This window comes from Strix aluco, chromosome 5 (genome assembly GCF_031877795.1).
Source record: "Strix aluco isolate bStrAlu1 chromosome 5, bStrAlu1.hap1, whole genome shotgun sequence".
Lineage (NCBI taxonomy): Eukaryota > Metazoa > Chordata > Aves > Strigiformes > Strigidae > Strix > Strix aluco.
The window spans coordinates 15,476,092-15,490,650 of NC_133935.1; the positions used below are offsets into that span (position 1 = coordinate 15,476,092).

At 49.8% G+C, this 14,559-nt stretch overlaps 1 long non-coding RNA gene across 1 annotated transcript in view; it reads right to left on the reverse strand.

Moving 5' to 3' along the window:
* The window catches only part of LOC141924149 (uncharacterized), a 53,495-nt gene that overhangs the window by 12,979 nt on the left and 25,957 nt on the right, over nucleotides 1–14,559 (reverse strand). The window lies entirely within an intron of this gene.

Here is a 14,559-nt window from a genome sequence, read left to right on the forward strand (position 1 = left end):
TTGCAGTGTTGTAACAAATCTCTCCTCCTCTCAAAGTTCCCCTCCAAATCTGCAGCTAATAGCACCTCACAGGGAGATTGGACTCTGTGGAGGAGCACTATCAGCTCAACCAGCCTCCTCCTTGCACAACATCCTTACTGACACCACTCCTGGCACAGCCACCCCAGCCCAAAGGCACCCTGCTCAGGGGCCAGGCTGCCTGAGGCCCTGCTGCCCAGACAGGCAGCCACAGGGAATGAAACTGCCTCTCACCTATTTATTATGGAGCCATGTGGGGGTTAATGCTCCTCTTTCCCAGTTGCAGAGTGACCCAGGTGGGGCTAATGACTGCTTGCCTTGCTTAGCTAATTAGAGGCACAGAGAGCAGCAGACTGCAGTTCTAGGCGTGGGGCACTTGCAGAGGGAATATAGTGTGTGTGGGTTTTATTTCCAGCCTTTTTTTTGGGTCAGATAAAAACCTCTGGCAGGACTACCACAGCACAGATGGGAAAGAGCAATGAGATGAGGCTCCACAGCACCCTTCTCACCCTCCCTCTTCTAATTTGCATTATTCTGGGGTTTCAGGAGGAGGCAGGAGCAAAATATTAGGAAGGCTGGACCATTTGTTCCCCTTCAAAGATAGATTTTCAGTATCTGATACAAATTAGCACAGTCCTTTGGAGTCCAACCTAAGTCTCCTCACTTCAACAACTCACCCCCTCTTTACACCACCCGTCATCTCTGCAGGGTCTAGCATAGCGTGCCCTGGTGGCACACACAGCCTGGCCAGTTGCAGCCCTTGCAGAAGCCAGTCTCTGACCAGAGGCATGTGAAGCTCACACCTTGAGTGGAACACTTACGTTCCCCAAAGTGCTCTGCAGGCTGGTCAGAGAGGGCTTCACCCACCCTCCCTGCCTACGACGCGGCTTCCCACGAGTGGGGCTGCCTAAGGATGCTGAAGGAGATCCTTCCCTCTCAGAAATGGTAGGAGAAACCAAGGAAGCCCTGATATGGCTGCCAGGCTCAGCAGCCCTGTCCAGCTCCTCCTGTTTGCAGACCCCAGAGGTTTTGCCACTGGGGCACAAGACCCCTGACCGACAGACAGACAGCATGCACCGAAAGCCAGCACTGCCACCCGCTGCTCCCACATGCAGACTGATGGGCAGCTCCGGCCCACGACACACCAGGGACCGGGGCCGAGCTCAGTGGGGCCAAGGCTACCAGGGGTCACCCACAGCCACCCTGTGGCCTCACCCTGACCTCCCATGCCCAGTCTGGCAGCAGTGGGGCAGAAGAGCTGGGGCTGCGGGCAGGAGCGGCCACCCACTGGCAGGAGGTCCGCAGCATGGACAGTGCCCGCTTGAGCCAAAAAACTCATGGCTGGGAGGGTTTTGGGGTGTGGGAGCCTGGTTTAAGGGATGCTGCTTGCCCCACACGGCTCGGCTTTGCTTGGCAGGGAGGTCACAGCCAGAGCTGCTAACACTGCTCCTGGCCATCCCACGTGTAGCAGTGGGCTGGCCAGCACATGACAGCTCGAAGGGATCTGGATTTTATTACAACATCACCTCTATCATAACACACCCAAAGAAGGCCCTTAGCTGCTGATGAGCCTGCCCTGCACTTCACAGGCTTGATCTCAAAAAGTAGTGGTCTGAGCTCTCTTTCCCTTGCCTGCCCAACCCTTTACATACAAAATGGAATAAAAAAACAGCTGCTGCTGAAAGGTGCTTACTTTTCCTCTCCCTCTTACAAGCTGCGTTTTCCTTGCCTCTTTCTAGCTGATATTTAGTTCCCTTCATGTTGTTTTCCCTTGGCTTTTCCTTTGTTTCTTTCCTAGGGAAGCAGCACATCATTATGGCTGGTCTTTCTCTAGAGCTCTCCTAGCCGAGGTCATTACTTAGCTTGCGAGATCCAACAAGGTTGCTGTTTGTATGGCTGTGAGACCTATGAAAAAGCAGCTAATCAATTCAGAAAATCATCTGGGTGGTAACCCCACTGTCAGCTTATTTTCTTCCCTTCCACTTAGACATCAAACTGGCTGAAGAGGGCTCTGGGGAATGAGGCAGGCACTGAGAGCTGCTCCTCTGCAGACACATCTGTGTCTTTCATCAGCAGGGCTCAGGGAATACCACTAACTGGAGAGGGGAAAATCTCTTTGGAGCTGAGAGGCTTGCGGTCTCCATCCTCTCTCTCTGAAGAGACCCTACCCAGTGGGGAAGCGATCGTTTGAAAAGTGGCTAATGCACTAACATTGTTTGGCAGGAACTGTCACATTATAGACAGACTTGGGGGAGGATGGGGACAAAACACACAGCAAGGAGGGCGGTGTTAGGATAGCCTCATGTCAGTCAGCAGACCCTGGTTGCCAAAATAGGTCGCAATGGCTAAGTGGAGTGGCAATTGGCCACAGCACATACAAATGGTCTTCTGGCAAATGAACTTACTAATTGTTGCACTTTGCTTTCACCCGCTCTTTCTCTTGTTTGTGTCTTTGGGGACTACACCATAACAGTGCACAGCCAGAGCTGTAAAGCCTTTACCACCACCGGTTTTAGTAATTAGAAGTATAGATGCACAGCGCCTCGTACACTGGGACTCGGTGGTGTCACAGCTCATTCAGAGAAGATAAGTCACATCTGAAAGGCATTCTCTGGCAGATCAGCTAGCCCTTTGAAGGGTGGGGGTGGATGTGTGTGTGTGTGTCCTACCCACGGATTTGGCCAGCAGTCTGGAAAATGTCAAGGTTAGGAAAGGTTGAGCTTCATTTGCTTTTCACAGACCCAGGTAATGAATTTTTTATTTTAAAGTATTGTTCTACCTTGAAAAGTGAGTCTGTAGCACTGGCATCATGGGGTTCCACATCTGTCTCTTAGTTGCTCCAGACCACGTTTGCCCAATTTACTAAACAGGGAATTTTTTATGTTTTGCAACCCTGCAAACTAAACAGGAGGCCTGAGGCTTTAGTAGGGTTTCCTCTTCATATGCTTTTATCAACGTGGCAGATTTTGCTTGCTAACCCTTTATATTAATCTCCTACGCTGGTTTTGCTTTTGCAAGGAGACCAGGCAAAACCAGGGTGCAGGAAAGGGAAAAGCATCAAGAACTTACTTTTGTCACTAGACGGAGTACTTTTAATTCTGAATGCAAAGGGGAAGCAGAACCCCAAAGTAAAAACAAAGGCATTTTCCTCCTCAGTCAGGGTTGAGTCAAAGTCTTTTTTTCCCTTCCTTTGTGGCTGCATCTTGATAAAACTCCATAAAAGAATGAGTAGCTCAAAAAGATTCACTGGGAGCTCATCTCCCTGTTTCATTGTGTGAAATCCAGAGATACTCAATAACATTAGAAATCATATCAGGGCAATTAAAGGCAATGTCTTTTCACACTTGCTTCTGCCATGTGTGACAGAGCCCAGGGGTCTTAGCAGGATTCAAAAAAGAGTTTAGCAGGTCTCAAACATTTTTACAGATAATATTAAAAGCTATAATTAAGGTAACAAAAGCTTCTGGTGATGTAAGCCATGCTTACCAAAGCTGAATTCAACCTTCGCCTGTGGAGTTTGTGAAGTGTTTCATCAGTAGGGATGTTTTTGGGCTCCTACCTACTGGACATTTTTGTGTCCCTGCCCATGATGCTGACCCCTGGCAAAAACAGAGCACTAGAAGAGAGGAAGAGTTAGTCTGATCCAATACAAACCAGTTCCTCTGTTCCTACTTAAACTGCCGAGCACTGCATATGCCCACTGTAATCCTGACCAGTCAGACCTGAGGGCTGGCTTGAGGGTGATGCCTGCAGGGTTCTTAGTCCAGTAAGGCCTTGTGCTAGGGGCTTGTAAAAAGGTGTAAAAAATCCTTTGCCTTAAACAAATGTCTTGGGGCAGTGAGTTCCACAGCTTAGCTATCTGCTCAGGTGGGAATCAAACAAGCGAACTTCATTTTTATCAGTTTTATTTCTCTACCAACTGCTCAGGTGGGAAGCAAACAAGCAAACTTTCCTTTTAATCGGATTTATTTCTCCCAGAAGTTGGTTTCACTGGCTGTGCTGTGGCACTGGCATTTCCAAAGAGAAAGTTCCTAAATGTTTTCTCTCTAGAAGTGTTTTACCTGTTTTAAGCATCCCTGATGGGTGCCCGCATCACGCCAGCAGTGTGCGTGTACCAACTGCAGTCATGGAAGGGCTGCTGGCAGCCAGAGTATGATTCCCCTGTGTCACTGGCTGCTCTGAGCTGCAACGGAGACCAAGGATTTATCAGCACCCAAAAAGGGACCAGCCTGGTGCCTACTTGATCGTATGAGAACACCCAGAGTTAAACCACCACATCCACAATTAGTGGTGTTCACAGATGGCCTGTGGCAAACCAGTGGCTACTGAAGTACAGCGGATGAGCAACGGGGGAGAAGAGCAGCACCCCAGCCACGGCAGGACTGCAGGGGGAAGCACCAGAGTTGCAGTCTAAGCAAACACGACAGCAAATGTGAGCACGCACTTAGGGGAAGTTCTTAACAGAAGCCACAGTTGCAAGCAGATTGTGACTAACTGTGAACATCTCCAACAGTGGACGGAAGACCGAGGCATCCTGTTTGTCCCTGTGCCTTTCTCCTGCCCATTGCTGCCTGCCCTGCCTGGCTGCACAGGGAGGAGGCACGCGTGGGGCTGACTTGCCCACCCTGCCTTAGCCGGTTGTACTTAGAGTTTCCTCCCAAGGTGGCCACTCGTTTCCTGGCCACTGCATGCTGCTTGATCGGCCCCATGGCTGCCGTGGGGGCCTGAGCCCCCCAGGAGGAGGGTGCAGCCAATGGGGCAAAGCACTGAGTGTCCCTGGGGTGACTGCACATGGGATTTGGAGGGGGGGATTGGAGGTGGGGAGCAGGTGGCGCGGTGCTGAGCTGCTCAGCTGTTGTGTGGCTGGAGAAAGACGGACGCAGCTGGGCGAGGGAAGGAAAGAGCTCAAGGTCTGGCAGTCTTTCTGCTTTACAGGTCTGTAGCCGGCACAGAAGTGGAGAGCGATCCAGCTGGGATGCAGGGCCCTGGGTGCTTATGAGCCCATGAGGGGCTGTGCCGTGAAGCACCCTCGCAGCGGTGCAATGTGCACACACGGGGTCTGTGACAACCTCACCCCAAGGCCCGTGCTGCTTTGTGCCTGGGCGAGTACCCTGGCAGCAGCCCCTGCTGCGTGCCAGCAGGGGCCTTGGCAGCAGTCTCTGGGGCATACATTTATATCTGCTCATGCAAATAACCTGGAAGTGTCCCCCGGAGTGGGACAGCTGGTCCCCGGCAGCGTTTTTGGGAGCATTCTTTATGTGCCCATGTAAGTACCCTGGCAATCTCTTTTGGGGCTCGCCAGCAGGGGCCCTGGCAGAGGCCAGGAGGCAGTGTCTCAGTGGCTGAAGCCATGCCAGCTGAAGCTTTCCAACAGCAAAGCTTTCTTCTGGCCCAAACAAAGAGCCAATGTGGCTAGCGTCATTGATCTGTTTCATGCCTTGCTGCTTTTAACATGGCAGGAAAAGACCGAGAGGAGTTTTAATTTGCCCAAATGGTTTTAGACAAGGTTAATACAACTCATCGATAAATGCCACTTTTTATTAAGTTTTAATTACTAAGTCATTTCAACAGGCTGGACATGTCCTGTCTCCTCAGTGTAGCTGGTGGGGTTTTTGTGTAAGGTGTGCTTCCTTGAGCTTCAGTGATTAATTTCCATTGCAGACCTAGGAGCTGACAGGCTGCTGGAGAGCCTGGCTGCTTCAACGAATTCCCCTTGGCCCCAGTCCCCATGCTGGCAGTTATAGCTTTATGTCAGTGCTGCAACTGGCAATACATGCTGGGCTGGGACAGTGGCAGGAGGAGGTGAGCTGGCAGTGTCAGAGACATTAAGATATCCACAGACTAAATGCAGTTGTTGGATCTTTCTTCACACTAATGGAGATGGTCCCTTCCAACAAGCTGCAGCCTGGCTGCGTCTCAGTGCCTGTGGCACAGGCCTCTGTATGTTTTATTAAGGTTGATTTCTCGTACTGAAGTAGGGCCTCAATGGGGCAGAAGCTGGATGCAGAGTTTAGACCAAAATGTTTGAACGTATCACACTGCTGTCCCTCCTACATCTCTACCTTGATAAATCTTCATCCCGGTCTTAGAAAAGAGTTCAAAAGGGGCACTGGTGGCTGCTAGTCCCCTCTTCTCCTCAGGGACTGAGGATGGCATGAATGGTGAGCATTTCATCTTTCCTGTTGTCTCCCAGAGGTGGGTTTGAACAGCCAAGAGAGATGCAGATAGGATCTGGTTCAGGTTCAACTCACAACAGGGTGAAGAAACAGAAACTACCGGAACCACTGGAGTCAGTTAGAAGTTCAGCTTGGCTTATAGCTCTCCCTCTCCAGAGCGAAACTGTGAATACTCTTAGCTTAAGAAGGTGTGTGCACGCATGTATTACCCCTGAGGCAGAGTTCCCTCCCATGCACTGCACTGCTTTCTGTCTCCAGCACTGTTTCAAAAATTTTGCTAAAACACAGTTATTTTTATGTGGTTGGAATTTCTCTATTAGCTCCCTTTTTTTTTTTTACAGCAATTTACCACATCCTTTCCATGCAAGCAAGATCTTTATAAGAGCAGAGAACTTCACTGCTGCAGAAGGCACAGGGGTGCCAAACCACTGCTCGGTTGTAACGCATCCTCCCTCCCTCCCTCCACTGCTCTGTACCTTCCCAAAAAGCTGGGGAAGTGGCAAAGGGCACCTTATACAAACGGGCAGGGAAACTAGAGCTCAAAGTTGTAGAAAACTCACAGAGATGGAAAAGAAATGGCAGCCAGCCTTAAGTGGAATTTGCTGTCAGATCAAAAGTAAGAGGGTAAAAAAGTCAGAGGCAAGACTCAGCGAAACCACAATACACAGGTACTACTTCATGGTTTGCCTTGGGTTGTATTATGGCAGGGCTTGGTGGTGTTCAAGGAAGCAGAATTGAGGATTAGACTGCTATATGGACACCGGTTATAACACAGGCTCGTCCCAACCAGGCAGAGAGTTTGGGATACAGATGAGGGGGGTCTGGTAATGGTTTTTTCCTTTTAAATGCCCATTGCTGTTACCATGGGCATTTTTGGTGGTATGGTGCTTGATTCTGGAGATTGGCAGCAGATTATATTAATCCCTGGCATCTATACCTGCCTTGAGAATGTTTACACAGTGTGGCTGCTAGTGTCAGGGCCCTGAGTGCATCCCCTGGGGGTTTGGTACCCTGGGTTCAGGGCTAACTTAGATAATCATGCAGGTGTCCAGTGTTGAAGAGGTCTTTGAGAAAACTCCACTAAAAAGCCTCAATGAGGGCCTGTTCTGCTCTTCACTGGTAAGGTGAGGATCTTGCCCCGGGTCCCCACCTGGACTACCTCGCAGCTGTGTTGCAGCCATGCCTGTGCCACGTGCTCTGTTTATGTAGACCTTGGCCTGTGGACTTCAGTCCCTGACTTGACCTCGGATCTGTCTCACCATCATGGACTTGCCCAGCAGTCACTGGACTCTTGGCTGAACCTGGTTACCTGTTACCAGACCTGTTCTGCTCCTCTTGCTGGGGTATTGTGAGACTGTGCCTTTGCCAGTGAGGCCACTGCCCTGTGCCTGCCTTGCTGTTGCCCCCAGCCCCAGGCTCACCTTCGCTCATGGAGCAGCTGGCCCTTGCTGCTTCCTCACAGCTGACACACAGATTGATGCCTACATCCCTGATGTTGCTGTCACCAGCGAAGTGAAACCACAGTGGGAAACAGAGTTGTCCGTCTGCAGAAGATGTATCGATCAGGCAGAATATTAAGGAAGCAACTCTCGCATATTATAATGCAAAGCAGCAATGGGCAGCATTCCTGCATGTCTGTGCCACATACCAAAATCTTAATGCATGCTAGAGCCATGAGTGCTGTCTTAAACTGAAGAGGGCCACGGAAACAGGTAATTTTAGGCAGGTGGTGATAACGGCTCCCCAAGGCTCCTAACATGTCACTTTGGAGTGAGCTATGCTAGACATGGAGTGAGATCCCAGGGTAAGCCAGAGGGGTTGGGCCCTGCAGCCATGCTGCCTGCCACAGCTGATGATCCAGGTTACACAGTTGACCTCATAGCAGCACATTCCACGTCCTGTCACACAGTGTATTACACAGGAGCCATTCTCAGAGCTGTCAGTGAGGTTCAAGAGCCAAGGCTTGTTCAGCAGTGATTGAAAGAAGGTGGGCTTGAGCTATCTGTTCCCTGGGCGGGCTGAGAAGTGGTTGTATTCCCATGACTACCGAAAGATGTGGGCTGTTTGGTTTGAAGACCCTACAAGCCATATCCTTGAAGCCTCTGTCTGTGCCTCACTTTCTGAGGTCAGTGATGATATTGCACCTTGTTGCTGAAGGGCTTGCAAAAGTGACACTTACTGTGTGCTTCATGCTTTTCTTGTCACCCATGTTGGGGGGGTGCACCGAGGGCTTCTCTGCTTGCTGTGTTGATGCGGGTAGTGCTGTAGTACTTCAGTGAAAGAGCATCTCTTGGGGTGATGAAGCGATTTAGGCAAAGATAAGATTGCACCTATCACTACCTGCAGGACAGGGTTGGGAGGTGCCAGGGGACAAGAGGCAAAGTGTTATGGGCTGGGCTGAAATGCCTCTGAAGAACAGGATGAACAAGTCTGAGCATGCCAGAAATGCCCCAAGCTTTTTCTGTAGTGATCCCAAGTGGCTGGGCTCTGCTGTTGTGTGTGTACCCTGGGCAGGTGACTGTTGTTGTGATGAGCACCCTTCACCTTGCTTTAAGCTCTGTTGCTCAGCTGCTGCTACAGTTGATAGCAATATAAATCCCCGCAGAGCGCAACCCTGCCTAAGAAGCTGGGTAATGCTTGGGGGATATGATGTTTTGCTGGCAGCGCTGCTAGCACTAACTGGCGTGAGGCCAGTGTCTGCATTTGCGGTGATGGTATATGGAGATACCTGTAAAGGGAATGAGGCAGAAGCCTTGTTTTGACATCTCAAGGCATTAATAAAGTTTGGAGGTTTGCCTAGGCAGGACGAAGCTTGGCTACAAGACAGACACTTCGGGGCAGTCATGTTTTAACTCAAATGCTCCTCACTACTGTTAATTTTGTAGTATAAACCCATTCTAGATACTGCCTTGCTTGCCTCATGCACAGGAGGAAAAGAAACCGCACACAGTGGGGGTGACTTCTGAGCAGCTGAAGGCTGGGTGTACCTGCCAGTTTGCTCCCCAGCCTTTTCTATCCTCTCTTCCAAAGCGTTTCTGGAGCCTTAGAGTATAAGATATATCCATAGCTTTGGGATGCAGAGTAGCGTATGTGTCTTCTGGTGGGACTTCTACGAAAGCCCAGGATGAAAGAAAGAGAGAGAAACCATGATGCTATGCCACTTCAAGGTCTTGTACTTCTTACTGATTGGGCTTGAAGTCTAGGTGATGGTGGAGCAACCTGGATGATGTACAGAAAAATGGAGAGCCAGTGAGATGAGGAAATGGTTGATGTGGAGACACAGGGTGTCCTGGCAGAGGTCACAGGGATGCTCACAGATGCAGAGTGACCAGGGATGAACTCAGATCCTCTGTATCAAGGCGTGATGGACTCCCAGAGCAGAGGTGGAGGCATTAGGGCAGAAATGTGGTTTTCTTTAGATTCTAGTTGTGGAAGTCAGGTGGATGGAGTAGGAGGCTGGGAGTGGGGGGGATGCTTAGATGGAATATAGCTTTTAGGAACTGGAATTTTGCCCTGCTTGTTATACTAGAGCCACCCCCCCTCAAAACCATGCCGATCCATGGGAGCCACCACGGTCTGGTGATACACAGGTCAGGCAGTAAACCTGATGTGACTAATGCAAAAAAGCAAGAAAACACTTCCTGCAGTGGCACTGGGCTTCTTCCCTCCCTAAAGTCATTCCCTAGAGTGAGTCAAGTACTCTTGCTAATCCAGGATTTTTCAGTGTCCTAGTTTGCTTTCATTTTCGCTCTTAGTAGGTAGGAGAGGGAGAGAACACAAGAATACAAATAATAAACTTGACACTCTGCTAATACCCTCTGGGAAACTTTGCACAGAAACCTCGGAAACAGCTTGGGACCTGCCCTAGATGGCACCAAGCCTCTTTTCCCAAATACCTAGGGCTCTCAGCTCCTGCCGTTTGCTCCCAAAGCAACAGGGTGCTAATACACACCGGCTTCCTTGTTTTGTCCTTCCCTTTCCCAGCCCTCTGCTGCAGGGTGCGAGCAGCAGGGAACAACCTGGGGAGGGGGGGACGATTTTGAAGGATACGATGCAGTTTGACTTATTTATTTGCAAGCTCAGCGCAGCGACAGCCTGGCGTGTGTGCAGGCTGCTGCCGGCGAGCACCACAGGCTCTACTTTTTAGAGGGCAAGTGCCGATGAAGCTGTTGGGCTCCTGAAGCTATGAGCCCTGCTCTTGTGAGCAAGACGGATTTGAATTTTTGCAGGTGTGCTGGGAATAGCCCAAAGCACCCGTCACAGTCCCTGGTCAGAGGAATTCATGGCTATTATATTTGGGAGCCAGGCAATGATTACAAATCAATGACTCCACTCCCAGAGTGATTCATCGTTAACCTGGGAGTTTAGCTCTTTCCCTAGCTCTCTCCATCACCAGCTCTAGTTCTTTTAGCATCTCAAGTGTCTTACTCATTTTAAATCATCAGATAGCCACGGATGTAGCCGAGGAGGAGCAGAAGGACAGATGCATGGAGGCATGGTTGGGCAGCTAAGGGGAAGAAGGGTTTCTGAAGGGGGATGGAGGACCTTGAGGGTAAGTGGAGCTTGGCTGTAGGCTGGAGAGCAGTGCTGCCAGTGTGACCCACGGCAGACTGGCATCCTCTCTGCTGCAGGGCTCCCACTGACCTCCTTGCTTGGCTGGTAAATGACCCATATTTTTGCCTGGCTGGGCGCAAAGTTTGGGGGGGGAAATAAAAAAACCAAACCTGTGTCCAGCCAGACCAAAGCAGAGGTTATTTAGCAGGCCAGTGGGGAGGTTTTAATCATCCCAAACATCCTGGGCCAGTCTATTCTTAATAATAATTTATAGCACTTAGAACTTTTACACATTCTAAACATTTTGCAGGCATTAACCGGGCGCTGGGAGGCCAGGACTGCTTTGGAGCAAGGACTGGTACTGTGGTCACACCCAGGCCTAGCAGAGAGGTACGGGTTCAAGGAGCAGGCTTTCCACAGTCTGGCAGACTTTCCACAGGTCAGAGGCAGCCTGCTCTGCCTGCCCACCTATGTCAGTCTTCCAGCCCTTTGTCCCACCTCAGTTTTCTTCTCAAAACTGGAGTACGTCTCTTATGTAGACTTGCTTTAAAACCACAGCCATCTAGCTGCTGGCCTGGGGAGCGTGGCTATTTCACCAGCAGATACAGTAAATAATCACCACTGTCAAACGGGGCAGCTAGGCAGGGAATTGGTCCCATTTCACAAATGAAGCAGCCGGCACAGAAAGGATGGCTAACTGGTAGAGCCGGGAACACATTTCCCAGCTCCAACCCTCTCTTCCTGGCCTTATGGTGATATTTCCAGAGCATGGTTTAGACTTCAGCATGTTGTGAGAGGCTAGGAAGCTAAAAGACACCCCGACCCTCTGTACTATCAGAAATGCTCCTTGGTTTGGATTTGGCTTGCGCAAAATGGGTTGCCCACACAGGAAACACAGGTGGGGCTGCACCACCCTTAGATCTAGCCTCTGCTGGGTTTGTCATCACTGTAGCTTTTGCTATCATCTACACGTGCTGCAGGGCTTTAATCTGGGGCTGGGATCTGCAGTGGCACACAGCAAGCTGATCCTCCACACAGAAGCTGCAGCAGAAAGATGGACTTTTCAGGACACTGTAAAGCACTGGGTGAGATACCAAGCTGAAAGATGAAGTGAAAAACACATGTCCGCAAGCCTGATGGTGCTGCTGCCTCTGTGGTCCTTCCCCTTTCCTGCACCCCACCGCTGGGGACTGTGTGCATGCTTCCCTTTGCACCGCTGATGCTGCAAGGGGATCGAATGATGGGAGCAGACACCCAGCTGGGGCAGCAGCAGGGAAGATGCAGAAGGGAGAGGTGAGGAAATGTGCTGGTGGAGATGGTAGCCATCACCTCCAAGAAGCCTGAAAGGTTTGAAAAAAACTGGTTCCCATGCGGAACTGAAACTGAACCAAGGGGAATTCACTGAGAGCACTAAGTGGTGGCCACCAGCTATTTAAAGCCTCACATGCATCTGATGTGCAGCTGGGCATAGAGAAAGGGTGTGCCTGCAGCTTGCACAGACATACCGTGACAGTTTTAAAACAGGGCTTTTGAACACTGCTAAGTACAGCTGCAGCAGCCGAGAGGTCAGCATGGGCTAGAAACCACCCAAAAAAACAGGGAATATTGGAGCATTTGATGAAGGAGCAGGGCATGACTGGTGCCCCTATCAGCCCTAGCTAGACAGCAAGAGGGACCAGAGTCAGGGAGTTCAAGATTATTTCAGAAGCCAGTCAAGACTGGACAGGAACTGGAATCGCAGTCTTGTGGACAGACACACAGAGTTACTACACAACCTCCAGACAGGCTACCCACTTCTCAGCAAGAATTCAAACTAGCTGAGAGGTGTGTCGGCATGGAAATGACCCCTGTAACATTCCTTGTTGGTCCTTCATACAGGACAAGTCTTCCTATACATGCCTTGATTCCCAGGGAGGTCTGAAACCAGAGCTGTGAATACCTACAGGCACTAGAGGAACCGAGGTCCTCCCACAAGTGGGACTCCTGGCTGGTGCAACCATACACTGGCTTGGGTTCTCCCTCCTTCCACCTACCATGTCCAGACAGATCCTGCCTAAAAGCAGCTGTGGTCTTAATTCACCAGTGCTGGCCCCCCATGATTTTTGTTTTCAGAGCATAGAGCACATTTTAATAGTGCGCAAAGCATCTCAAACTCCTTTTTATTTCCTAGTACAACCCTTGCAACATCTGTACAGCACTCTCCTGGCAATAGTTGCAACTGTTACATGGAAAAGTCTCATTAAAGAAGTGCTTTAGCACTGGACTTTGTTTTTGTTTTCCAAACTCAATTTGACAGGATGAACCAGTGCTGCAAATCTCTGTGGCCCTCTGGCAGACATTTCCAAGACTCCTGCCTGGCTCTGAGCTACTATTTGAGGTCCTTCGCACAGCATTTTAACCCCTCTCAACACTGAGAGCCTGTCTCTAGCACCCTATTCCTCACTGCAAAGATGGTTTTTCTAACTGCCTAGCCTGAATTTGGTTTTATGGTCCTAATGCCAGGCTTTACTACTCTGAGATAATTAAAGCAATTCCCTTACTTTGCTTATATTGTTCCCTTGAAGGTACTTGTAGGCAGAACGCTTGTCCCTACTGAACCATCTCTTTTCTACTTTTCTACTCCATGCATTTCCCTCTGCGGTCCCTCCCAGTACCTCCCATTCTCTGGTTGCTTTTATCAACTAATAGTTGCTGCAGAGCATAGTTGGGTCATTTTTCCACTCCTCTGATCTCCCTTTGGAAGCAGGATCATCTTGAGACTCAAGAAAAACCCCATCCTGCTGAGGAGCAGGCAAGGGGCTGCAGCCGCCCTTCTGACACACTGCCGTGGCTGGGGCTTGGAGAGCATTGGGGAACCCTGGCTGATCCCTGCATGGATGCTGGGACTGATCTGGGTGACAGCAAAGGGTGAAGAGACCAGGAGAGGAGGAAAACCTGGCAGGTGTCCAGTTGGGATATTAGGGGGGGCTGTCCACCCTGCTTTCAATCTGTTGCAATGGTGCCAGCTAATGAAATTTAACGTATTATTGACCAGATTCTACTTTCTCTGCCTCAAAAATGTTCTTTGTGACTGCTGCGTGTTGTTTTCAATAGCTCTTGGCTTACGAGATCTTAGGAGTTTTTATTAAAAAAAATTAAAATCGTTAAAATTTTGGTTAAATTAAACCAAATGGACTTTGTTCTCCACTGGAAGCTGTTTATAAAACATCTGTTTTAAATAACCTTAAAACTCAGTCCATTCAACTATGCAAAATAAAAAGGTGAAATTACAATATTTGTTGTGATCTAAAAAAAAATAATATCAGACTGTGCCCACCTCCATCTGATTTACTCCCCAGGCACAAGCTTAGCCCTGTGTGCCCAATGCAGCCCTGGTGTGGCTGCTTGGATTGATGTCTGCCTGGTTCGCACAGCTGGCAAAGACTAGGCAAAATTATTTAAAAATACTTTTACAAATTACTGTTTTCTCAGATAAAAAAAAACATTAGTAAGTAGAGTTTGCAGTGTTGTTGGCATTAAATGCATGGTGCTCTGCATCAGGTTAGATACCCAAGCTCGTGCATATTCCTGGGACAGCCTGAGCCGGGCTTAAGAGTTTCCCCGGGAATGTGTGCCTAAGCGTTTTTTCCAGGATGTTTAAAAGTTGCATATGCATGTCAGGGTACGCGGGAGGGCTGCGCAGACAAGCCCCTGATCGCCTCACTGGCAGTCAATGATGGGTTAAAGAGTCCACCTCTATTCTGTGTGGGAGCTGGAAGGGTTCCCATATGTGACTCCACTGCTTCAGTCCCCCGGTTCCCAGCCCAGCTCC